Source organism: Halichoerus grypus, chromosome 10, assembly GCF_964656455.1.
Source record: "Halichoerus grypus chromosome 10, mHalGry1.hap1.1, whole genome shotgun sequence".
NCBI classification, from domain to species: domain Eukaryota; kingdom Metazoa; phylum Chordata; class Mammalia; order Carnivora; family Phocidae; genus Halichoerus; species Halichoerus grypus.
Window position 1 is genome coordinate 58,146,416 of NC_135721.1, and position 26,740 is coordinate 58,173,155.

Consider the following 26,740-nt stretch of genomic DNA (forward strand, 5'->3'; position numbering starts at 1 on the left):
GGTGGGAAATCATCTTAGAAAAGAAATGCTGAAAGGCAGGCAGTTGCTTCCTGTGGAGTTTTTTTTTGAGAGAGAGACAGAAACAAAGAAAGAGAGAAAATCTTAAGCAGGCTCTTCGCCCAGTGCAGAGCCCTATGCGGGGCTCAATCTCATGACCCTGAGGTCGTGACCTGAGCCAAAATCAAGAGCTGGACGTTTAACTGACCGAGCCACCCAGGCGCCCCATCCCTGTGGAGCTTAACGTGTGCTGGAAGCCCTTGTTAGGAGCTGTACATGGCTATGCCTTGGTAAGTTTCCACTCCAAGCTCCAGGACCTATCTACAAACAGTGCAGTCTGGCAGGCTCTCAACAGGCCCTCAGAGAAATCCCCAGATTTCTCTCTGATCCATCCTTCTGTTTGCTTAGTTGGGTTACATGGGATGCATTTCAGTCTGGGTCTGACCAGGAGGCAGAAACCACACAAGTTTAAGCACAAGTTTCAGAATCTGGTAACTGAGTAAGTATTAAGATGGAATAGAATTCTAAAGGGTAGGCTTTGGCAGGTGAAAATTACCGGAAAAAGGACAAACGTGGAACAGAGGTTCAGAGCTTATTTGAGAAGATACGGATGGCAGAAAGTTCCCGGGTTCCCAGGCCAAAGATGGTCCAGTGCCCAGGAAAGCAGGCACAACCCTCCGGGATGCAGGAACAAAGCCTGGAACACACAGGGTCACCATCAGGAGAATGAGAGAAAACAAGCCTTAGAGACCGCTGGGTGGGGCATGCAGAGAGAACAAGGGTGCAGAGGGCGTCACCACGCACAGGGAATCAAGAGTGCTGCAGGAACCAGGAAGTAGAAGGGGAGACCCCCTTCTACGGCAGGTTAGCATGTCAACATATGGCTTAGACGAGAGCAGCTCGTGGCCACAGCCTAGGACAAAGACCCGGCGGCCAGGATCATGGAACTCCAGTATGAACATACGTGGGGCTAACGAGGGGGGAGGGGCAGGCAAGGAAGCAGTGACCTGGGGTGAGCCCAGGCTCCCCCATCCTACCACTGTTGCCAGAGCTGGAAAAACCCCTGCCCTGTAGGCCCCTAGGCGTGCAGGCAAAACAGCAGGTTCTACAGGAGCCTGGTTCTAGACTCTGGGAACCAGGAAGGAAAATCCCATGCTTCTGCAACATCCTCTTCAGAGCCTCAACTTACAGAAGGCAAAGGTAAAGTATCTGAAGGCCCTGATCCATTTTCACATATCAGCAACACAGGGTGAATCTGGAGCTGGCACAAGTTCCTGTCTCTAAATCACCGACCCAAATTCGTCTCCAAGCATACTTCTAAGTCTGAAATTAGGAGGAAAGGTTTATCATAAAACATGGGTCTGGTACAGTAAATCGGTAGACAGGCAACACATAGGTGACCGTCCATGAGTGGACAGCAGAGGTCAAGGCAGGACCTGAGTGAGGCACAGGGCGTCTGCAGGCAGAGGTAACACAGCAGGTCTACGGGCTCAGAGACCACACTGGGAAGAGGAGGTAAGCGCTGGTGGGCCCAGGGCCTCCCCACAGAAGAAGAGGACCCATAGTGCGCCTCACTTACAAGTGCAGCCACTGGAGAGGTTGCCGGAATGTGTTCTCTTTCTTTCACAGGCCCTCTATTTAAAAAAATAAAGAAAAGAAAATGCACTAAATCACACAGGAATATGAAATAAGGGAAAATGAAGAACTCCAAATTGATGTCCACGTTGAGAAACAAAATACAGTTGGCTTCTGCATTCACTGAGATTTTTAGTTTTAGTGGGAGGGGGAGGGGACAGAGGGAGAGAGATCTTCAGCAGGCTCCACGCCCAGCACAGAGCCTGATGCGGGGCTCGATCTCACAACTCTTGAGATCGTGACCTGAGCCGAAAGCTGAAATCGAGTCGGATGCTTAACGAACTGAGCCACCCAGGTGCCCCACTGAGATTCAACTTCCGTACAGCAGATGCAGTTCACAGAGGAAAGAGCATGATCTGAGAAGTCTGTCCCCTATCAGCAGAGCTCTCGTGCATCTCTACTGGAACACAGGAATCTGTTCTGGCTTACCAATCACGACCAGTGAGTTGTTTGTGAATTTCCACATAATCAAAAAAAATTGATGAACTACCTCATAAATGCATCTTTTTTGTCTTATTATCTCCTTTGGAAAAACTACAGAGAGAAAGTAAACAATCAAATTATTCTCCTCTCCTCCCCTTCCATCCCCCCACCAAAATGAAAGGCCAGACTGGTTTATCTTCACCGCACACCCAAGAACACGGAGCTATCCATGTGTTGACCGTGGATGCTGCCTTTTTAATCTTTACAAAGAAAGGATGTCTCCCTGTTTTAATTTACACTGTTCTTTTCACATGCTTCCTTCCTGATTTTCCTACTCCTCATGCCCTTTCCCATTTTTCTATGTCGGTGGTTCTCTTCTCATTTAATCTTCGCAAGCTCAAAAATGTGAAGCAATTTGTCTGAGGTTATGGAGCTAATCCCGGTGGAGCCAGCATTTGGACCCTGGACCCTGGACCCTGACCCCAAGACTGAGCTCTCACTCTTTTTACCACACAATGTTGGTGCTCAAGAAGATTTCAAGAATCCCCAAATAAAGTTGGACTTAAAAAAAACCAGTAATTTAGTAATGAAAATCTTAATCAGCATGAGACAGAAATCCTGTAGCTGGCCTGTCAGGAACTGTTCACTGGTTGAAGGTGCCAGAGGTCCTGATCCCGTAAGGCAGGCACCTTCCCAACCAGGGCTGGAGTCCCCGCAGATGTGTGCAGGTATTTATCCACACTAAAGAACAAGGGGCCGGCAGGGGCTTAAACTGGCCCAATCACAAACTCATCCAGGCAAACCCTTTTGTGAGAGCTGTTCACACAGAGAAAATGCTGCCTTCTCATTCCCCTCGCCTCCAGCAGCAGGGCCTAAAGCGAGGGATCCCAGCACGGCCCTGTACCCGGCTACAGGTTAGTGCAGAGCTGGCCCGGAAGTCAGGAGAGGAGAGGATCCCGGCCCATGGCAGAAGAGATGATCAAAGAGTGAGTGCTGGCCCAGAAGTCAGGAGAGGAGAGGATCCCGGCCCATGGCAGAAGAGATGATCAAAGAGTGAGTGCTGGCCCGGAAGTCAGGAGAGGAGAGGATCCCGGCCCATGGCAGAAGAGATGATCAAAGAGTGAGTGCTGGCCGCACACTGTACCGTCTCACCCTCTCACTGGTTTTCTCCATCCCAAGCACACCCGTTCCACACGCACAGATCACAGACCAAGTTTGTTACCACAAAGAAGCCGTAAGAATTTCCTCTCCAGGGCCTGAAAGCTCATCTACTCCAATCACCTCATTTTCAGAAGAGGAAACCAAGGTACCAGGAGGCCCAGAGTCTTAGCTGATGCCCCCGCCCCAGGGAGAATCAGGTGGGTGAGTCCGGCAGTGAGAATTACCGTTAGTGACAAGTCTTTTCCTCACAGTCCGCAGCTTTAATTCTAGGCCTTCAACAGAAGTAAGAAAAAGGCAAAAAGGCCCACCGCCCCCGGACCCCTCTCCCGGGTGTGTTTGTATTACTTCCCCTTTGCTGTTGGAACGCCTAACACACACGTTTATCTGACTTATCCACGCTCGTTGGTAACAAGTCTGACACACCCACAGGATGTGGGGGGCCTCAAGGACAGGGGCGGGCCATATCCACATTCACTTCTGTATCTCTCGTGTCTGCCGCTCAGACAGTATATTGATACTTAGTCAATGAATCTGAGGATGAGGAGGACATAAAAGGGGAGGAGCAGTAAAGAAACAAGGACTAACTAAAATTTTTACCTTTTTGATCAAGAGTCAACATTACTCTAAACAAGTCATTGTTGAATACTTTCACACACAGGCCCTCCATCTCCAGCCCCCCAGAGTCCCGTACCTGGCCCCTGGCTATTTTTGAGTCTAGGCCACTCCTCTTCCCAAGGGCCCTAAGCCTTCTCCAATTCCAGGGCTTTCCCCCTCAAGGCCTCAACCCTCAGCCATCACGGAAGCATTAAAAGGTGTCATATCTCGATGCAGCACATAACCTAAAAACATCTCTAGAAACAGTCTAATATGATTAAATAAATCTATAAACAAACATAGGCCCAAGGGTTGGAAGGCAATTACAAATTAATAAAAATGCACAAGCATAAATTACAGTACTGGACTAGAAAAGAACCCCATTATATAAACTAAGTTACCAAACTGACCTTGTATAAATGCTTCTGGAAATAAGTAGGCCATCAGCATGGCTTGGCAATCTTGGTGTAAAGAGATAGGGAGGGGAGGAGGTAATCCGGTGCCTGGTAATGTGGGCTCCTTTTGTCTACAGACACTTATAAAGAAAAGCTGATGAAATCAAGTTCAGAGAGAATATTTTCGTAGAAGTATCGGAAAAGAGATTACTGTCCTTTTTACATAGTAAAAATACATGAAAATTTCATCTAATGACTAACTTGTTAACAAAATTAAAAGTTGACTCTCATCAAAGTTTTAAAATTAACTTTCAAAATTATGTCATTGCCCCACCACTTAATTCCGTGGGTTGTGATAACTGACCACAAAAAGAAGCAGAACTTTATTTTAAAACAATCACCTTAATGTTAAGCACCTGGACAGCCAAATCCAATCTTCCATTTTCTCTGGCATAGAGATTTATCTAAGTCACTTCCCACAAGCTCTCCAGGCAAACTTTCAAATCAACCACTGTCCTTCCCACTTTTATTAAATTATACTTGGCAATTCTTGACCCTATGAAATGTAGAATGAGAGCATGTCCATCAATTTCCTGCAAAATAAAAGTTTCCATTTGTCTTCCTTCTAATATAAAAATATAACATCCCCAAATCAAGAAAACATTGTTTGAACATGCTGCAAACTGAGATTGCAAATAACGTATCAGACTTCTTTTGTAACTTTAATATTTAAATCAACACCAATGACATTCGTTGTGTTTATGTTAACACTTTCGTAAAGAGCACCTGCCCTTAGTTACAATGAAAGTGACACCAAGGGGCATGAGTACCACGCCCCTGTTTCCAGGACTCCAGTCACACCCATTCAGAGTCCCTTAGAGGAGCAGCCCTGAGTTGACTGCCTGACTCATTCTTCTAAAAAAATGAATGACAATCGTAGAAAGTTGTGCAGAATTGGCTTGTGCAGAGATTTAAATCATGTTGTATTAAAATCGAAGGACCCAACAGACCTAATACCTTGCGGGGAGAGGGGAGACAAGAAATGAAGGAATGGGATAGAAGTACCAGGGACACTCCTTACAATAAGACTAACAAGTGCATACCAGCCTCTACCCATTCACAGAGGGCTTGTCCACATGCCAGGAAGCATGTCAAGGACCCAACTGGGTACTTAGTCCTGTGAAATGGTTCCCGAGGTATCCTCATTTTACAGACAAGTCAACTGCTTCCAAAACTGGCCCGAGGTTCCCAAGATGGAGAGTGAACGGAAGGAGAGTGGCAGGAATTGGGAAGCCGGATGGGTTCACATTCCTGTTGCTGCCAAACTTGAGGACAAACATGGAGCTGCATGGATGGCATGGTTAGGGTACAGGGGAGGTAGGCATCCCCATCCTCATTAAGCACTCTCACAAAGACCTGATCCTAGATTCAAGTATGCTACCCTCACAATCGCCTCTCAGAGAACTCTTAGGGCACCTGCACCCCTTAAGAACAACTCCTGTCCTCCCCTCCCACACCTTTGCTCATGCTAGCTGCCTCCTCCACAAGGACACCCTCATTCCCTCAGTGCCCTGTACTTAATCTTCCCTCCCAGCACTCGGGATTCCCCCAAAACTGGAACCTCCCAAAAGGAATACCAAGAGCTAGTTACCCAGAACCCACCCCTCACCCCTAGCAATGCTTCCCAGCCCAAACGGTCCCAGGTGAGCCAAGATCCTACTCTCCTCAACCCCGGGGGGAGGCGGGACCAAAGCAACCCCCCCAACATGTGCTGTAATCGTGAGGTGAAAGCATCCCAACCACACACTGAGTGCCAGCCACCACTCCTTACACAGAGTATCCAATTAAACGGGGCTGCCCCTGGGATGTCACCTCTCCTCCAGAGTCAGGGACCATCCTCATCCCAGAAGACAACCTTTCTAGTGACAAGTGACCCCAGGGTGGCAACTTCAGAATGGGGTACCAAACAAGCAAACTGCCCCCCCCAGTTCCCTTCTCCTAGATTCCTCTCCCTTTCCTGCCTCTTTTCCCTTCCTCACATGTCAAATTTCAAGAAGTTACTAAAAGAAGCTTAAGGATTGTTTTTTAAAGTTGCTTTTTCAAATATCAAAATAAATCGTATAGATTGAAAATACACATCCTCAAAACGGACATTCTGGCCTTTTATCCAAATGTTCTATTAAAAGGGGGCTGTTCAAGACTTATGTCCACATATTTAAAGAGATGAAATGGTAACACTTCTTTCTTTGGCCACCTGCCAAGAAAAATTTATGTTGCCAAAATAAAAGAGATTATGTTTGCTCAATATATGAGCACAGGACAGAGCAGCTTAGAAACGGGGCCTCTTTTACCAAGCAGCTTAAATCATCTAATTTTAAGTATGTCTGTGAATGTCACCTTCACATGTCATAGGCTATCACCTACTTGGAAATATTAGGGACTGTAGCAATCGTGTATCACCCAGGGTCCACTCTCTGCTCACCTCTCCCTCCCCGTGGGGGGTCCAAACACTCCCATGGTTTCTACTTCTCCAACTGGTGACCTGGAGGTCCAGCAGGACATGCCCTCCCACTCTGGGTGGTGCCCACACAGCCTCCTACTCATGCATGGGGTACGGACAAAAACAGAGAGGCCATCATGCTGAAACCAGTGACAGCCACCTGAGGCTTCATTCTATCACTCTCTGTATCTGCACTGGTTGGAAAATTTCCATTATAAAGAGGATTTTTTTTTTTTAAAGGATCCATCAGAAACTTAAGGAAAAAAAATTCAAAAGAGAGAAACATTCTGTTAAAAATAGGAGTATTCATGAGAGATATTTTAAGTTCATTTGAAGAAAATAATTCCTTATGTGGCAAAGAGAAGAAAAATAAAATGGCTGCATCTCATTTACTTTAAGAATAAAAGCTACGTAAGTTCCTTATAAACAAACGTCAAATTCAGCCATAAAATAATAAATGTAAAATATATTTCGTTAGTTCCAAATGTTAAATATTTAGAAAAGACGGTATTTGTAACAAACCCAATTAGACCCTTGCAATGCTGAACAAATATATTTGATTCTGAAAACATCACTAGGCTTCCCAATGAATAATCTAGAGCTAGACTTGAAGGTTTTATTTTGTTTTGGTTTGGTTTTTTAACACAATTGTGTTACTCTCTGATCGGGACTCAAAAAAGAAGCACTTCAGAGAAGCATTTGTATGTTAAGTGCTTTTCAAAGAAAATAAAAAACAACATAATTCTGAAGCAAAAATTAAAAACCTTAGCAAGTTTATGGTCCATAGAAATAACCTTACTGGAGTGTTAACGCTTTCATGTTCATGACTGCATTGGATTTAAACAATCAACATGTGAGGTTAGCTGTGTAGGTTTTTTCCTATTTTGTGGGGGTGGGGGAGGTAAAAGAAGCTAAGTAGGTTGCCATGGTTACAAAGGTTTTGTTTTTTTGTTTTTAAGTCAGTGCTACAACCAAAATTTACTTCAAGTTCTCCACATGGGCCACTGTCCCCATGGGCCACTACAGTAAGCCACTCCCCAGCCCTCGTAAGATTACTGTGCCCTGTGACAGTGCTTGATGTACCCCTGGGGTCCCGTATGGAGGGTGGATCTCCATTCTCCTTCACCTTCAAAGCTCTCCCTCCCAGTAGCTCCAGGCACAAGCCCCTCTTTCCCTTCTCTGTCAATATCCTGAAAAGGTTCTGCTCCTTGTCATGCCCTGACCCTCCCAATTCCCTTCATCTTCTAGAATCATCATAGTCCTTGGCCTCTCCTGACTTCCCAGGGCACCTAACACCCCAAAATTCACCCCAAATTCAAGAACACTGAACCCAGATTCTCTTCCTTGTTCTCCTGCATCTTCCCAGCTTTGCTCCTGGCCTCATGCCCCCAAATGGATGCTCTCCACAGTTCTGGGCTCAAGCTTACTGCTGGGTCTTCCCTTGCTCCTATCCCCTGGACCCTCAGAGACACCACTACAGCCTCCAATGTCCTAAATGTTAAAAAGATCCCCAATGTACCTCTATCTGTATGATCACCCCTTTCATACTTTCCTGTACTGGTTTCCAAATCCCGTCCCACCAACATGAGTCTTTTTATCTCTCACTCTCTTTCAAATAAATCACATATATACACTTTAATCCTGTACCATCCCTGGCCTGGTTTGGGCACTCACTTTTCCTCCAGAAAGATTAATGAAGTGACCGAATTCAGCAAGTATCAAGCACCTACTCTAACTGAGCAGTGTTTAAAACAGACAACCAAGAATAAAGTTACGTGGCCAATTATCGGAAGGTTGATAAGAACTCAGACAAAATACAAAGGACAGTACAGATGATAAGGGAAACCTCTCTTCTCAAAAAGAAGGTGCAGAAGTGGGGCAGGAAGAGGGAACAGCCAGAGGCAGGAGAGCGCAGAGACCAGTGTGGCTAGAGTCAACGGAACCAAGAGCCTGGGAGGTGACAGAAGAACCCTGGCTTTAGTCTGACAAGAGCAGGAGCCACTGGAGGTGTCTGAGTAGAGAAGTGTATAAAGTAATTTCAGTTTTTAAATATTCCTCCACCTTCTTTCAGAGAACAGACCGTTGAGGGGCAAATGGGAAACCATTCCCCATCAGGAGGCTGTAAAATGACGGCCCATGATCACACCTGCCTTGCATCGACCTGTCAGGCTCAAGCTCATCTTCCTAAATGCAAGCCTGACCCTGACCTGTCACCACATTCTCTCTGCAGGAACTTTCCATGGCTCCCACGACCTCCAGAACTATCCAGTACCACTTCATTGCATGGTCACTAGGGTTGCACCGTGTCCTATTACCCCTTCCTAAACACCCTGGCCTCCAAACCCACAGGATCACCTGCTATTTCCCTGACACACTGCCATAAGCCTGCAATACCTGCCTCTGCCCTCCGAAAAGTTATTAATTCATCCATTAAGGCTAAGCCCAAACACCACTTCCTCAGGAAGCCTTTCTTGGCTGCCCCCCAAACTGCACATTGCTTGCACCTCTACAAGAACACTCTTTCATCAGTTCTGGGTTAGAGTTTCCACAGACTGCTAACTCAAGGGCAGAACTGTGTCTGACCTATCTAGGAATACACATGGGGCCAAGCACAGTGCTAGGCATACAGTAAGTGCTCAATTAATGCATGCTGGCTAAGTGAACAAAATGCTCATCTGATTATACATCATCTTGAGGTCTTAGGGGGAGGGGGGTCCCAAGGACAGGTTTTCTCTCTCAGCTACTGTAATCTGGAAGACAGGGGTCCTGATGGGAGTGTTGGGGGACTGCATGCCCAGCACCCCTGACAATGGTAGAGCCACAAGTAGGGGCCAGAGTGGGGATGGATTTGAACCTAAGCCTTCAAAGCCTCACACCCTCTCAGCCAGATGTATCTCTAGGCAGGCCATACAACCAGTTTTAAATTTGCCCAAAGTATCAGCAATGTGTTTTTCCTAAGCCCATTTTAGAAGTGTACAGATGCAGAGAAAAGAACCTAGAAGGATCCAAACCAAGTTAAGAGTAGTTACAGTGTTAAGAGATGGTGAAATTTTCTTTTCCTTTACCTTACCTTGTTTTTTTCCCCCTAAATAAACATCATAAGAAAAAAAGTCTTTTAGAAAGAATGCCACAGTACCACCCGAGTTATATTTAAAGAGTGGCTCCAAAAATAGAAAGTATCCAAAAAGCCCACCAGAACACTGGGAACATGAGAAACACTGAATACGTAATACTACTTGCAGAGGAAGATTATAGAAGTTGCGAATGTTTTAAAAGGTTTGTCTGAGCATGCTATGGTCTGAGCCTAATAACTGGCCCTGTGCTTTCACTTCTGAAATAATTATTTCACAAAATATAAAGCAGTAAACATTGTTCTGGATATCCCAGGCAGTTCTGTTCCCTCTTATCTAAACTCTTCCATAGATTTCATAATCAAGTGTAAACTGTCACCATTGCACCCTAGCTTATACCATGCAAGTGACAGCAAGTGACTGATCGGCTCTAAATGGGACATTTCAATGACTGTCATTTCATGACTTACAGAGAAAATGTCAATTAAAAATAACAGGAGGGGCGCCTGTGTGCTCAGTCCATTAAGCGTCTGACTCTTGATTTTGGCTCAGGTCTTGGGGAGCCTGCTTGAGATTCTCTCTCTTCCCCTCTGTCCCTCCCCCACTGCTCGCTCGCTCTCTCTTTCCAAAATAAATAATTTTTTAAAAAAATAATAGGTGATCAGTTATCAAGACATAATATGTCTTATTTAAGCTGAAAGCTACATCAACAAAGTGTTGAATCAACAAAGACTTGGCTTCTAACTTTCAGCAAAAGACCAACATAACTTTTATAGTGAAATAGCATTATTAAAACAAGGAAGATATAATTGCTTTAGTTACCACTTTTTTTTTTTAAGATTTATTTATTTATTCCGAGAGAGAGAGAGAGAGAGACCACACACGCATGAGTTGGAGAAGGGGGCAGAGGGAGAGAATCTCAAGCAGATTCCCTGCTGAGTGTGGCTCAATCCCACGGCCCATGAGATCACGACCTGAGCTGAAATCAAGAGCTGGACGCTAAACTAACTGAGCCACCCAGGTGCCCCTTTAGTTATCACCTTTTTAAAGAAATAAAAGGGGGACAAGGAAACCTCATGTCAAGCACAGTGCTAGATATTTTAGGTGCATGATCACATTAATCTTCCTAGTAAATCTGAGATCGTTTCATCTCCCCCATTTCACAAATGAAGAACCTGAGGCTCAGAGAGGTTAAGGAACTTAGTCACAGTAACCACAGTCACACAGTGGCAAAAACCAACTCAAAACCAAGTCTGTTTCACAAAAGACTATACACAGTATGATTCTGTAATTCCACTTCTATTAGGTTCAAGAACAGGCAAAACCGATCTATATGAAAGGAGTCACATCTAAGATGATATGAAAGTTCCCTCTGGAGGGCGGATACTGACTAGAAAGGGCGCAGGCACCTTTTGGGGTACTAAAAATGTTTGCTTCTTGAGCGGGGTGGTGGATATACATTCAGGAGGTACATACAATATTAGAGCACTTCACACTTTACTGTATGCTATTACCTCAAGTTAAAGAAAAAAAAATTCCTCATCTGACTGACTCCAAGTTCATACTCTTAACCACTAAACCACCACTCCGACAGAACGTGGCCACACTCTAGAATTGATTCCCTCGGATTATCATTTTTTAAAAGTATTCTGGTAAGCAACGTACATCCTAATCACATCAGAGTGAAAACACTGGAACAATAAACCTGTTTTTAAATGCCACAGAATGAAAAGTAGAAAGTATCAATTTCCTGGCTACTGGGAATTTCCCCTCTGTAGCCACATCAGAATACAATTTTAAACCCTGCTCTAAGTGAATGTTCACAGATGCACAGAAAATCATTTGTAGCAAAGTCATCTATGGAAACACCTAAAGCTAAAATTACACAAAATATTTCAAAACATGTTACATACAACCTTATCAACAATGCTAACTCTTAAAAGAAATCTGAATTTTGGGGGCACCTGGCTGGCTTAGTCAGTAGAGCATGAGACTCTTGATCTCAGGACTGTGAGTTCAAGCCCCACGCTGGGCATGAAGCCTACTTAAAAAAAAAAGAAATTTGAATTTTGTTACAAAAATTAAGAAAGGCAAGCAGACAAAGCTGATGGGCAAAGAACATCAAGTTCACAGTAGTGGCAACACACAGTAAGTGCAAAATCTCAGCTCAGAGTTCTAACATAGAGAAAACTGGTACAATGAACTTTTTCCAGCAGGAAAGTAATTGTGCCACAAATGCCCTAATAACAAATTCTCCATCAAGTACAAGTGCTTCCCACCGAAGTTCTGTTCAGACTAGCAAAGCCTCATCACCAGGTGATGATGAAATCATTACATCAATTCTCTTAAAGTCTTATACCACACACATATACCTCTTATTTGAGCAGTAATTGCCTCTCCAGAGAGAGGAATTTATTCATCCTACAATTTGGAGAAATCTCTGGCAAGCACCTAGTTAACAGTTATCCCCCCCTGGGGGTGAGTGTGGGGGAAGAGACAGCTGTTTCTACACACCTGTTGGCTACGGGTGCCGGGGTCCTTCCTGGGTGCTTCTGATTAGGTCAGCCGGGAAACCCAACCTTCAAACTGTCAGAGCCTGGTTTAACTCATGTTTTAACATTCTGTATACACTAAAATTACCAGGCAATTGATTGAAATGATTTTAGTTCCCTCTGAGAATCTGCGTATAAGACCAAAAGGCCTTTATGAGAATTTTCCAGCATTTGTAAGTCAGTTATACATCACAATTGGGCATGTTGCAATAGATTATATAACCAAATATTATCCCAGGTGCAAGAATCTTAATGTTTATAAAAGTAACCATTGGCATTTATTAATTGTTAAAGTCTTTAACAAACTGTCCAATAAAACTGACAAAAAAACTAAGTAAAGTCAAATATTGTGGCTATTAAGCAAGTTAGAAAGAATTAAAAGCACTGACCCAGTATGTTAAGAACAGAGGACACTTGAGGCACATTCACAGCCCCGGGTCAGGATCCCTAAATTATGGTTCCAAAAGAAACAAAACAAAAAAACAGGCATTACCAGAAAACATTAAAACTTAAAGTTTCAAAGTTTCTTTAAGAAACAATGGATTCATCTTTTCTCTTATCCTGCATCAGCTGAAAAAGCCTCATGCATTTCTACCCAGAACATCTTAGCTTTGTACCAACAACGCATCACGTAAGGCAGAATGATCCATTTTTTTTAGATTCCTCATTTCCTAATATAACTCCTTTTTCTCCAATGTACCTCTAAAAAAGGCACACATTTAGGAGCGCCTGGGTGGCTCAGTCAGTTAAGCGTCTGCCTTAGGCTCAAGTCATGATCCCAGGGTCCTGGGATGCAGTCCCTCCTCCGACCAACCGCCCAGTCTGTCAGTCCATCGGTTCACAAACTGGTAGGCTTCCGGCTCAGCTCTCCCTCTCCCTCCCCCTGCTTGTGCTTTCTCTCTCATTCTCTCTCTCTCTCTCTCTCTCTCTCTCTCGCCAATAAATACATAAAATTTTAAAAATAATAATAAAAAATTAAAAAGGCACATATTTGAACAACTTGTATAGTGAAAAATCAACCATGAATTATCAGTTCCACTTTCCTGTTTTAGCAAAACTGTAGTGTCTTAGCATTGGAGAAATCTAAATTGTTTTTTTAAACACGGAACTCTTCAAAACTACAAGCCATTACTCAGCTATCCATCAGAAACCCAGGCAAAAAAATCGTAATTTTTACAAGCATATTATGTTTCTTTTCATCAAAAGATTACTTCATTTCTTGGATTTTAAAAACTTTATCTGCATCTGCCAAAACTGGCTGATTTCAGTGTCAGTCAGACCAATCTAACTGGTTCCCAGTTACTGTTTTTGGTAAGGGGAAGTTGATGCCTAGAGGAACTTCTATACTGATTACACAATGACCACCACCCATTAAGTGCTTCTTAATTCCCGTGATGCAGAGCCCGGAGTTGGACAGACATTATCCTATCTGTCTTCAAAAACAATCTTGTAGAGCAGGGGCTGCCATCCCCAAAACCCGTTATGGAAAATAAGACTGGGATGGTCAACAACCTGCCAGAGGTCACGGAACAGTATGTGGCAGATTCGAGACCAGTGAACAGTGAGGGTGGGAACTTGAACTTTTATGGAGAATTAGGCCTTTCATCAACACACATGAAATGAAGAGCAGTGAGCCCCTGCTGTTGGGAGATGGCCGAGGGGAAAAGCAGTATTTCAAACTGAAAAAGTAATTTCAAACATTAGATCCAAAGATACAGACATTCGCAAAGCTGGGCAGGGGGGAAAGGTTTTCTCATGTAGAGAATTCTATAGGGTTCTGCAATTCCCTGGTCTTAAAATCTAATCTGATTTAAGAGCACAGGACTCTGTGTGTAACAGTCTCCCAAATTCCACCAGGCTTAATAACCTCTATTCAAAAGAAAGAGAAGTGAGAACTAGGACAGTGGGAAGAAGTGACCACCCAAGCCTGTCCTCCCACCGGGGTAAGCTGTCAGATCCACATGGGCACGACCAGGAGACAGCTCGGCTCCAGAGCCCTCAGACTGGGTTAGGCTCGGATCCCCCCGCTTTCCTGGTCCCGATCCTGACCCTGTTGACCACCTCCCGAGGCAAAATACACCGGGAAAATGTTATAACAAGTAGACGCCCATATTCACCAACTGGTTTAGCAATCTGCAATCTACAGCAAGGCTCCAACGAGGGAGGGGCCTCCCTTGGTATAATTGTTCTAAAGTATCTTTCCACGAAATTGGGAAGGTTCACGAGGCCATGGGGGATAGGGGAGCAAAGACAAACATACCATCCCTGAGTTTTTAAGCAGGAGAGGGAGCCTCCTCACCAACCCAGGCTTACAATGTGTTAATTTCAGAGATAAGCTTTCATGCCCTGACATTTGTAGGGAGAGAATGGGTTCTGGGGCTCCCCCCTCCTAAGTGCAAAATACCGTGGCCGGGATATTAAGGTGACTTGATTTTACTACCTCCAGAAGGGTCCGCCTGACGTTCCCGGGCAGCCTCCAGGATCTCCGCCCGCAGGGTCCCACCGAGCGCCCCCACGCCCACCCTTCCAGCGAGGTGTTTTGCCAAGGCCTGCCTTACACGCTCCGGGCAGCTCCCACCCATCCCCCTCCCCAGGTCTCAGACTAGTAGCCTGGTTAATCATTCAACGCCGGCGGCGTGGAACAATTTTTTAGAGGTCAAAGCGAAAGGTTCTCCCTAAGTTTCACAGAAACCAGCCTTTGGGGACCCGGAGGTGGCAGCGGCAGGCAGATGGGGGTGGGGAGCGGCGGCTGGCGGCTCTTTGGCTCGCAAAACACCTGATCTCCCCATGCGGCAACCGAGACCAGCGCAGTGCGAGGGTGGGGTGAGGGGGTGCGAGTGAGAAAATACGCACGGCCCCCTACCCAAAACGCGGTGGAAGCCAAGTGAGGACGCCGGCCCCGGACGCCCCTTCCCAATGCCTGCATCACCCCCGCGCGGGCTCCCCCGGAAGTTGGGGTGCAGCGAGGAGGGGGGATGTCCCAGGGCCCCGTGGGGGGTGGGGGTGGAATAGGCAAGAGACTAAAAAGACAGTCCGCTGCTGGTTCCGTTCTCCTCTTCCTCTAGGGTAAGGAAGCCGGAGGAAAGGGGGGACGCCTAAATGCGGCGGGAGCCACCCGGGAACGGTTTCCTCCTGTGGCGCGCCGGTACGAAGCCGGAACTGGCGAGGAACGGGACTGCGAGGGAGAGGAGTCAGTGCGGAGCAGCGGGGAGCGGGAAGCAGAGATGGAAAGGCGGTGGAGACGGGGGGGAGGGGAAGAGGGGCGGGAGGGGACCCTACCTTGTCCGGGAGCCGCTCCTGCTCAGCGGGGCGGGGGAGGGAGATCCCGGCCGCATCCACGTCCCGGCCGCTCGGCGCGGCTCAGCCCGGCGACTGCCGCCGCTCCCGCTCCATACGTTGCTCCGCGAGGGGCGGCCCGGTGGTGTCGGCGGCGGGCAAGTCACCGGCACGGCTCGTCTCTGGCACTTGTTGCCGCCACCGCCACTGCGCCTCTCACTCCCGGCTCCAGCTCCCCGCGCCGCCGCCGCCTCCGGGCGCCCGGGTAGGGCCCCGCCTTCGCCCCCGCCCGGCGCGCCAATCAAGCCCGGCACCACCCCTCACGTCACCGCCCAGCGGGGCCCGCAGCCCGGCGCCCCAAGTTTGGGGAAGGCCGAGCTCCAGCCTGTCTGCCAGTTGGCGCCCAAGATTCGCCCAGGCTGGTGCTCCTCCTAGCTTCCAGAGACCCTCCGGGGCCCCCAGGTCCACACGTGGAAAGTAAAGGGTTAAACTGGGGGGAAGGGGCCCCCAGGAAGTAGACCCCCTCGGAAGCACAGGACAGTTCGACCATATTCCAACCCGGGTCTAACCTAAATCTCTCCAACAGCAGGTCGCCCCTCTTGCGGGGCGCCTCATGTTGGGGGACTAAGCACAGAGCCTGGGTAGGACTCCAGTGACCTTTTCTGGCCAGAACCAGTTTGTGACTGGGCCTAGACCGGACCACGGCCGACGTTCCAGTGTTTGGGTGCGTGCGCCCCTGCAAAACCCGGAGTTCCACTGGGGAAGGGGGAACCAGGGCCACAGTGGGACTTGACCGTTGCTCTCTGCCCACCCATTACTTGTCGCCACCTCTTAGATCCCCAAATAACGCCCTAGAGCCCAAGGCCTAAATGATGCCCTACTTGGCACTGCCACCCGATCTTCAAATTTATGAAGCCGCCCAGGAACTGGTGAGGGAGAAGTTTTAGCTCTCCTCCTTGCGGTGTCTTGCAGAGAATTTCCTCGAGGTTCCACGCGCATCTTGGAAGCCATAAAGGCAAGATGTCCAGACGCTGCGCCTCCAACCCGCGCCGCCGCCCAAAGGGGCAGGGCGGACACCGAGGAGCAGCCTGAATGGCTGAACTCTGACACACACCTTCGGCTCCCCACTGTTGGGTGAGGACACCCACCGGCCGAAACACCTGGAACCACAGACGCACCCTCAGCCCAGCGCCCCCTCTGGCTCGCCAGAGCACTGCATTCTAAGGTGAGTCCCAGCCCAACTTTGGGGGCCCCAGGTAAGCCTAGCGCAACCGGATGGGGAGGTTGCGCAGGTCTGAAAGGCCCGGAGCGGCCAGCTTGTCACGCGCGTGCTCCGTGGGGAGGCAAGCCTGGCCCGAGGCCCATCAGAAAGCACCTCCCTCGCTTGGTCCTTATCTCTTAAGGAAAAAAGAGATCCCCTTTACACAACCAGAGCGATCAATTAAGGACACTCCACCCTCAAATATTTGCATTTTTCAGAAGGCTTTCTGAGGCGGAATTAGCCGAAGGGGAAGGAAATGCAAATGTAGGAATTTCAGGCACCTAGGAGCTCAGCCCTATCGAGTGTGGGCCCCTTACTCTTATCCAAGCTCCGAGCAAAAGACCACTTTGCTGCTGGACGCACTGAGCCACGTGGGTCACGCTAGAAACAGGAATTCAGAGTCAGATCTGGGAAAGTTTTGATTTTCAGCCTTCCGACCTTTTTGCTTTTATGTTGATCACGTGATTCTCCTAAGACTGAAACATAAAAGTCAAAGAAACAAGTTGGATTTGGTCTATTCCTAGAAAAACACAAAGGATGCACACCGACTGCTAACCACGGTTATCCCAAGTGTGGGACTGGAGAGTGGGAAGGAGGGAGATGAATTTTGTACCCTTATACTGACTCTGCATTTTGTATTTTTCCAGTTATATTAACTGTCAATTTAGAAAGCTAATAAAACATTTTTAAAGAAATACAGAAATTAGAAATTCTTCAAGAACTCTAGAGAAAGTATAAATTAATAAACAAAGCCTATGCTTTCATTCTGCATCAAAATAATTATTCCTGAGTCCATGTTCCTTGGTTTAAATAAAGGTATCTCTAGGCTGCTGTTCTGATTAAATGCTGTGGTGGGACAAGACTGACTTCTGAAGATTTTTCTGTGCCGTCAGACTGACATACTGTTTTCTATGCGCGTGTGTCTTCCCTTTAAATGGGCACCCAGTAGCCATAGACATACTTTTAGGGACTGCCTGCCAAGGAGTTTTTTTAGTAAAGGAACTGCTACAGCGTAAGTTGGGATCCAACAAGGAAATTAAGCTTGTGTCCTTCGTAGCTGCCCAGGCCCTGAAATTTAAAAATAAGGGCATTCTCTCCATCCTGCCATTAATTAATGCAGCTGGGAGTGTATCTATAACAGTTAACACTGTACCTTTGGGGGAATTACTCAACGCTAAGTTCTGCACCCACTTGGCTGTAGTCTTTACTCTTGCGTTGGGGCCTGGGTCCATCATCAGTAGGTAAAGATGTATTATTTATTTATTTAACAAATATGTGGTGACACTGGAGTGGTGAACATGACAGACAAACTCTTCCCTCTTGGAGCTCACAGTTTCACTGGGAGAGACAGCTTCACAATTCAATGCACTGTCAATTATATAATGACAATTGCGGAAGTACAAGGTGGTGGGACCATTTGGGAGAGTCCAAGAGGAGGTGACATTTGAGTTGAGCTCTGAAGGGTGAGCAGGATTTACTCAGGCAAAGAGGAAAGTGGAACGGAGTTCCTGGCTGGTTTATACTACAAGGGGATGTGGTTGAGGGAGAAGTTGGAGAGGTAGGCAGGGGCTATGTTTTGTAGGGCCTAGAATACCATTTTCAGTAAGATCACTCTGACCAAATGTGAAGAAGGAATAGGGAAGAGGGAGAAAGGGGGTTGAGGGATAGTTAGGAGGTTGTTGCCAAAATATAAATGAAAGGGTTGGGGCGCCCAGCTGGCTCAGTCGTTAAGCATCTGCCTTCGGCTTAGGTCATGATCCCAGGGTCCTGGGATCGAGCCCCGCATTGGGCTCCTTGCTCAGCGGGAAACCTGCTTCTCCCTCCCCCACTCCCCTTATTTGTATTCCCTCTCTTGCTGTCTCTCTCTCTTTCAAATAAATAAATAAAATCTTTAAAAAATAGGGCTTTTTATCTAAGTGGTAAAGCAAACAGAGAGAAGAATACCAACAGGACTTGGTGATTGCTTAACTAGGGAGGAATCAAGGAAAACTCCCAGTTCCCTGCTTCTTCAACCAGATGGACAGTGGTGCCATTTTATCAGTTGGGGGACCCTCAGGGAAGAGAACCGAGAAAATCTTCCCAAGGTTCACATTTGGTCAAGGTGGGTCTGAGGTGCCTGTGAGGTGCCCAAGTGGAGATGTTGAGTAGGTCATTGGTCGTATGGTCCGGGTCTCTGAAGAGGGGCTGAAACTGAAGTAGTAAGTAGAGGTGGTAATAAAGCCAGGAGAATACGGTGGTCTCCTCGGAGAGTATAGAGCTCGACTGGAAGAGGGCCTAGGACTTACCTAAAGGCTGAACAGAGGCAGACTATCCGCAGATGAAGCAGAGGAGCTGCCAGAGGGGCAGGAAGAAAACTAGGAGCTTGGGGAGGGAGGGATTTCCCAGGGAAAGAACATGTTATAAGGAGGCAGTAGTCAACAGCACTCAAAATGGCTGAGAGACCCTAGGGAGATGAGCACTAAATAACATCCCCTGGATTGACTGACCTTAGTGTCATTGGGAGTTTCACAGAGCAGTGACTGGTATAGTGAAGGGCAAAGAGATAGACTGGAGTGGACTGAGGAGTGAGTGAGTGGTGAAGAAATGAAGAACGGTACTTCATGCAGACAGAAAGGTTTGAAGGGTCAGAGAGAGAAACAGCTGGAGAGGAATGTTCTATCAGCATTGGGTTTAGGATAGAGTAACTTGAGTGTGTTTAAATGCAGATGGGGAGGATCCTATAGAGAAGAGGAAGATGAAGGTATAGCAGTGAGAGGACAATGGACAATAAAGGTTCCTGTGACCATGGGAGAGGACCAGAACCAGAGTATGGGTGGAAAGTCTAACCTCATGCAGGAGGCTACCTCCTCTATTATAACAGGAGGGAGGAAGTTGGAGGAGGACTGAATCAGGCAGGTTTGGTGTGGGACATTGAATCCTTCCACAGGATGACTTTCTCTTGCTCTGTGACATACAGGAGGCTGGGGGTGGGGCAGGGAGAGCTGACAGATTTGAAGAGAGTGGAGAAGGTGTGACAGAGTCCTTGCAGAAAGTGGGAAGGTTGAGGGGTGCCTGGGTGGCTCAGTCGTTAAGCGCTTGCCTTCCACTCAGGTCGTGATCCCAGGGTCCTGGGATCGAGCCCCGCATTGGGCTCCCTGCTTGGCGGGAAGCCTGCTTCTCCCTCTCCCACTCCCCCTGCTTGTGTTCCCTCTCTCGCTGTGTCTCTCTCTCTGTCAAATAAATAAAATCTTTAAAAAAAAAAAAAGAAAAGAAAGTGGGAAGGTTGAAATGGCAGTATGGCAACCCACTTGAGGTTGGTGGTGTGAACTTATAAGGTACCCTTTGGCCCTCCTATGTGATTTCCTCCAGGAGAGCTCAGGTGTCTGCTCTGGTGCAGCTCAGGTGAGGGAATTCCTAGGGTAGAGGAGCAAATTCCTTTTGCCAAGGAATTGAGAACCTTGGCAAAAGTGAGGTTGACATGATGAATGATAAGAGAGAAAGGAATCAGTGGGCTGGAGGTATCAAATGTTTAGTCATGTTGGAAGAAGAGGGGGTTGCTGACTTGGGTCAGCAATCTGGATGCTTAAGTTAGTGGTTCAGGAGGTAGAGAGATTTAATGACAAAGCCAGGATATGATAGGGGAGAGTAGAAGAGAAAGTCACTGGAGAATATGAGGCCAAGGGAATGAGAGGCAGGGTATTGGATAGGTCACCTGTGTGGGCAGTGAAGCCACCCAGGAAGATATGGGCAGGAATTGAAGTCAAGGTCATGGTATGAAGGTCACGGAGCTGGGAGCTCAAGTCTTAAGAAAGTGAGGAAGAGGGAATGACAAGGAGGTTAGAAGATGGGAACCACCAGAAAGGAAGAGGGATATGGCTAGGCAGTGGTCTCCTCAAGAGTGGAAGAACAAGAGTGTTTGTAAGAGGTGGAGGAGAAATGATGAGAGAGAGAGTACTAACCCCACCTCTGGGCCCTGGGAGACACAGAGACGAAAAAATGAGCACCTTCATCTCCTAGAGCTTCAGGGAAGCAAAGAAGGTGGGGATTTCATTCTGAGTAGAGCTTAAGGATAGATGGATGGATGGATGGATGGATGGATGGATGGATGGATGGATGGATGAAGCAACCTTCAATTCAGTTTGCTTGTTGAAGTCTGCAGTCCCAGAGGATTACATAAAAAGATTTGGAGGGTGGGAGTGAGTAGGGGTGGGAGTGAGTAGATGTGGGAGGTCAGATGCTGGGAAAAGCAGAGGATTGTGCCTGATGGTGGATAGAGGATCCATGAGAGAATGATAATGGAAAGAGAAATGAGTGGTCTCAGTGAAGCCTGACCTGGTAGCTCTGTAAAGCAGGGCCACATCCCCCTCACTTGTTTCACCCCAAGATTTCCATCAGGGAAAAGCATGTGAGTCACACCTCCCTTCTCCTTCCCCCTCTTCTCCACTAGGGACTTCGCTGTCAACACATGAGCTCCTATGGGACTCTTGGCCACGAGTCAGGAATCCCAGGCTTATCTCACCTCTGCTACTCACTTTGTCTCTTCCTCAGGCAGGTTGTTGACCTCTTCCGTCTCAGTTTCATTGTATGTAGATGCTAAAACACACACACTTCTCAGGACAACTATAAGGAGTAGAGAAGATAACTTAAGTAAAAGCACTTTCTAGGGGCACCTGGCGGCTCAGTTGGTGGAGTATGTGACTCTTGATCTTAGGGTCATGAGCTTGAGCCCCATGTTGGGTGTAGAGATTAGTTTAAAAAAAAAAAAAGGCACTTTCTAAACTATAAATCACTGTAGGAATGTGAGTGATTTCCCTTGTCCAGAACGCCCTCACATACATCCGTATGTCTCCCAGGAGCCCTCCCAAAAAGATCGCGAGTCTTTGCTCTAAAGGAAGCTGTAATCTTGCTCAGAGACAGGACAAACACACCCAAAACAATTAGAGAGGAATGCACGGCTGTGTCTGATTAAGTGCTAAATTGTAAGGTGCAGACAGTAAGAGCTCTGAGATCAGAAAAGAGAACAATTAGCCAGACTTGGGAAAGTCTGGGAGGCTTCCTGGAGAAGGTGGGGTGAAAGGCACCCAGACTGCTCACTGAAGCTGAGAAGACTATTGGCAAGTGCTCGTTCCTTTGTGGCTACAAAGACTGTCAATGGGACAGTCTGACATGGGTCCACAAAAAGCTTCTAGGTCACAGATGCTCTTTTGGCACCCCTGCTGCCCAACCTGTTGTCACCCCGATGGCCGTGCACCTTCTCAATCATAGTCTGGTGCTCCCGCCAGGTGGTTGGGCAGCCTGGGCTACATGGCTGATCTTCTGGGCTCTGCCCTGGGCCTCTCATGTTTGGTCACCTGTGTGCCTGGTGAAGAAACAGCGGTTGATCTTCAGCAAGTTTCCTGGACCGTCTTTGGCGGCAGCACACGTGCGGTATTTTTGCCCGGCCAGACTGCAGGTTGTGGAAGAAGCGATCCCAGCTGCCCCTCTTGCTGCCATTTGCCTCACTGTACCCAGCCAGCCTAGGGGACCTGCATGTCCACCGAACCAAAGCCTGCACCAGCTCCCACACCTGCCTCCTTTGCTCTTTACTGCCTCTGCTTCATTGTCCAGGAGCACCCATCAGCCCACCATTCGGATACCACCCCACGGAGCTGCCACCCTAGAGCCCAAGAGCTGCAAGCCCAGAGCTCCCTTCGGCCTCCTTGGTTGTATTGGAGCCACGGGAGCCAGCCAACTCCTGCAGCCCACTGGATGTGGTTCAGAACGATGGCCTGCTTCCTCGGTAGCTTGCCCCATGGCCTGGTTGTTCCCTCCTCCTTCCCCACAGACCTGGGAAAGTTCCCATCATGCTTCAGGGGCAAGCGGACACAGGCAGCCGCAGTGGCAGCAGAAATCCCTAAATCTTGTGTATGCTGTGGACTTAGGTTGCTCCAGAAGGACAGCAGTGTTTTGCGAGTCTGTTAATCAGTCCCAGTTGGAGCCATAAAAACCACAGTCACCTCTGTCAATGGCTAAAATATTAATTACTGATGCAAAGTGTGGAATCTGGGCACTGGAATTCTTGGAACTCCAGTCCAAATCCCTTGGCACTTGAAAATGAGAAAAAGGAGGTCCGAAAAGTAGATCTCGGAAGGCCAAACACCTGATACTAGAGATAATCTCTTGAATGTTGGTCAATTAAGTCACAGGTTAAAAATCACCTGGCTTCTAAAGCAGGCCCTTTATCCCAAGATTACTTTGACTTTGCAACAGCAGAAAGACATAAAACCTCATTATCAGATGCAGATACCAGAAACCAATGTTATGATTCCCAGGGGATTTGCTCCATCTCCCGCAGAATCCTGAGGCTAGAAGAACTCAGAATTCCCAGGTGAGTAAAGTCCAGCCTGTGTATGACGTTGTGATGGTGTATAAGGTCAGTAATTTGAAGGGGCACCAACAGCCATCTCTACTAGGGTCGTAATATTGTTTGGGGAATGGAACTCTCATTAAAGAGAAATGCAAAATCATACTTGTAATTATTATCAAACTGCAAAATTACATTCAAGAGGAGAGGCCCATAATTGCAGCATCAAGCATGAGACAGTGCCATTAATATGATTATCAGGGCATAAGCCTATTAGAGAACCTAATGCCTCTTTGCTGGCATCATCCTGCCAGCTACCCCAGGTCTGGAAACCGTCTCAGTTGTAAACAGAACTGTTACAAAACAGGGACTTGCAAGGGGCATAACAAAGATCTGCTGACCTTTACCAAAGGTCAAAGCTGCCCGGCTAAGGAGAACAGAGAACATTTCTGAAAAATGAAGACTTATCTGCCAACTCCAGTTGGCTCTTATTGAGAAAGTAAGTATGCTAAGCTCCAAGTCCTCCCCAGTTGTGCAGCCATCCAGGTATGGGTATAACGGTGAGGCATGTGCCACCTCAGATGGATACAGGAGCCTAAGTCTTGGCTGCTGGTGGCGAAAAATCATGGTATGGAAATCTACAAATCCAAGTTCAAATCCCACTCTGTGTGTCCTCATGGGTATAGTAAAATCTATCTCGAAGAGTTCCCAAGAAGGGGAAATAAGGTCATGCATGACCAAGTGCCTATAGATTCCTGGTGCTTAATAAGTTTGTTTCATCTTTGGCTTTGACAGTGGAACCAAGTCCTCATCAGGATGAAGTACAGGTGGTATCTTGGCATAGAATCCTAGGGATTATCAACATTTGTCCTGGGAGCCCACAAGAGGAATTGCTACTCTCTCTTTATTCCGAAGTGTTTGGATATCATTAATCATCATCACCATTGAGAACAGGAAGATCAATTGGCTATACCTGGGAGGAGCCACCTGATTGGTCTTTTAGGACCCAGTGACTGATGAAACTCACTTGGTAAGATGTGTCATAGCAAAACTATTGCCAGGAGGGGCAGGGCCTTTCCCTTAAGCAGAGAGAAATCAGAGAACAAGGGACCCCACAGATGGTTCTAGTTACTTTCACTGTAAGCGTCTTTGCTGTAGTCATCTTTGCTGTGAGCATTTTTGTCAAATAACTAAGTAGCAATAAGGCAATTTTGCCATTAAAGATTAAAAAGTAGGGGTACTTGGCTGGCTCATTTGGCAGGGCATGCGACTCTTGATCTCAGTGTTGTAAGTTGGAGCCCCATGTTGGGTGTATAGATTACTTAAAAAAATAAAATCTTAGGAGCACCTGGGTGGCTCAGTCGGTTAAGTGGCTGACTCCTGGTTTCAGCTCAGGTCATGATCTCGGGGTCGTGGGATGGAGCCCTGCATGGGGCTCAGTGCTCAGCGGGGAGTCTGCTTGTCCCTCTCCCTCTCTGCCCCTCTCCTCTCTCTCTCTCTCTCTCTCAAATAAATAAATAAAATATTTTTTTAAAATCTTAAAAAAAAAGAAGTAATTGGTTGACAGTTAACTGGTTGACAGTTTGGTTTCATTTCTCAAGGCAGTCCTCACATTTGTATATGCTGTAAATCTTAGCTCTCATAATGGTCTATATGGTGGCATAGAGTTTTGAACCCACATTTCCCTAGAATTCTGGAACATCTATCAATGGACGAGTGACAATATGCCAAGAACAAACAGCAGTATAGAAGGCTTTCCCAACACAATATCCCAGTTACAGATATGCATCCTAGTTTTTGGAATCTGATGCCTCTCTTAATGAAGGAAGAAATTTTAGCAAAAAAAGAAAAAGCATGATGCCAAACAGGGAAACAAATCAACAAGAAAAAAATAAAAGTATACTACTCTGAATGAAAGACTTTGAAGACAACTACTTAGGTACAATCTACAAAATAAAATCAGTTATTGGTGCAGTATTACCATGAATCAACATTATACATTTTGAAGGTATTCAAGTATTTCATATTTTGCAATAAAGTCTTTTAAATCTATTCATTTTCCAAGTTTCATTATGTTCTTTTTAATGAATGTCCCTCTTTTATTTTTTGCCATTTTATCTTTTATGTCAAAATTGTCTTACAGCCAATAACTCATATGGAGGAAATGCTTGAGGCAAAGATGCTTAAGGCAAAAAACCAGCACGCCCATGGATAGTCTTAAAAGGGAAGCAGGATACAAGTAACAAGGTGGATAAATCTCCAAACATGTTGAGTGAAAGAAGCCATACACAAAAGAATATACATGAAGTACAAGAACAGGTAAAAACTAACCTACAGTGATAGAAATCAGAACACCAGTTGCCCCAGGGATAAGAAGAGAATTAAATGAAAAAAGGTGTAAGGGAACTTTCTGAGATGAGAGAAATGTTTCATCTGTTGATTGGAATGATGGCTAAGTGGGAGCACACCATTATCAAAATTTACCACACTGTACACTTTTTTTTTTAAGATTTTATTTATTTATTTGAGAGAGAGAGAACACGAGAAGGGGGAAGGTCAGAGGGAGAAGCAGACTCGACCCCAAGACCCCGGGATCATGACCTGAGCCGAAGGCAGATGCTTAACCAACTAAGCCACCCAGGTGCCCCTCAAAAACATTTCTACTGGCAGGTTTTACTCTAGCTCATACTGCCAATTATCAGCCAAAGGAATTTTATACACTGTATACTTTGAATTTGTGCATTTTACTGTTTATAAATTAGACCTCAACTAGCAAAAAAAAAAAAAAAAAAAAGGCAACAGTGTATAGATGGAGGGAAGTACAGGCAAGTGGGAGAAAGAAGGGGCTCCCACCCACTACCATGCTGGGCAGTTTCTTCAGTGCCAAACTGAGACAGCTACAAACTGACATTTCAGAATCAACTACAGATAGGAGAGGATGCATTTTTCTAAAAATTAGTATCCTCTTCTGAGCCACACATTAGGTTTAAGCCCTTGTTCCTCTGCAAATTGAAATCCTTTTCATTCCATTTCCTTCACTCCTCATCTAAAGCTGTTCTAGGACATGGTTTTCCCGGGGCAGCGCCCTTTAGGAGTCACCCTCCCTCCACTCCCAGCTGCACAGAGACATTTTTGGATTTCATTAACTCTAGAAACTTTGTGCCTATGAAACTATAGAAAAAGGAAGCCAAGTTTAATTGATCAGCCAAAATCAAATTAATGATCATTATAGAAATCAGAAAAAAAGAGTTTGGGTCACCAGGAAACTTTCCGGAAGAATCTTGACAAACCTTTCAGAAAGGGGATACCTGGCTGGCTCAGTCAGTGGGACATATGACTATAGAGCTAGGGGTCGGAAGTTTGGGCCCCATGTTGGGCATGGAGCCTACTTTAAAAAAGAAAAAGAAAGGCATGGAAAGGAAGGGAAAGGAAGGAAAGAGGAGAGGAGAGGAGAAGAGAGGAGAGGAGAGGAAAGGAGAGGAGAAGAGAAGAGGAAAGAGAAGAGAAGAGAGAAAAGGAAAAGAAAAGAAAAAAGAAGCCTATGTGATTTTTC

General features: G+C 46.5%; 1 protein-coding gene across 2 annotated transcripts in view; it reads right to left on the reverse strand.

The window, feature by feature from the left end:
• The window catches only part of B3GNT2 (UDP-GlcNAc:betaGal beta-1,3-N-acetylglucosaminyltransferase 2), a 185,346-nt gene that overhangs the window by 11,985 nt on the left and 146,621 nt on the right, over window positions 1–26,740 (reverse strand). The window contains exon 1 of one of the 2 annotated variants that reach the window (XM_036107370.2): window positions 15,608–15,881. The exons of the other annotated variant lie outside the window; for it this stretch is intronic. The gene's annotated coding sequence lies outside the window, so the exon portion shown is untranslated. Of the gene's footprint in view, window positions 1–15,607; window positions 15,882–26,740 lie in introns of those variants that run through there. 2 annotated transcript variants of the gene reach the window in all.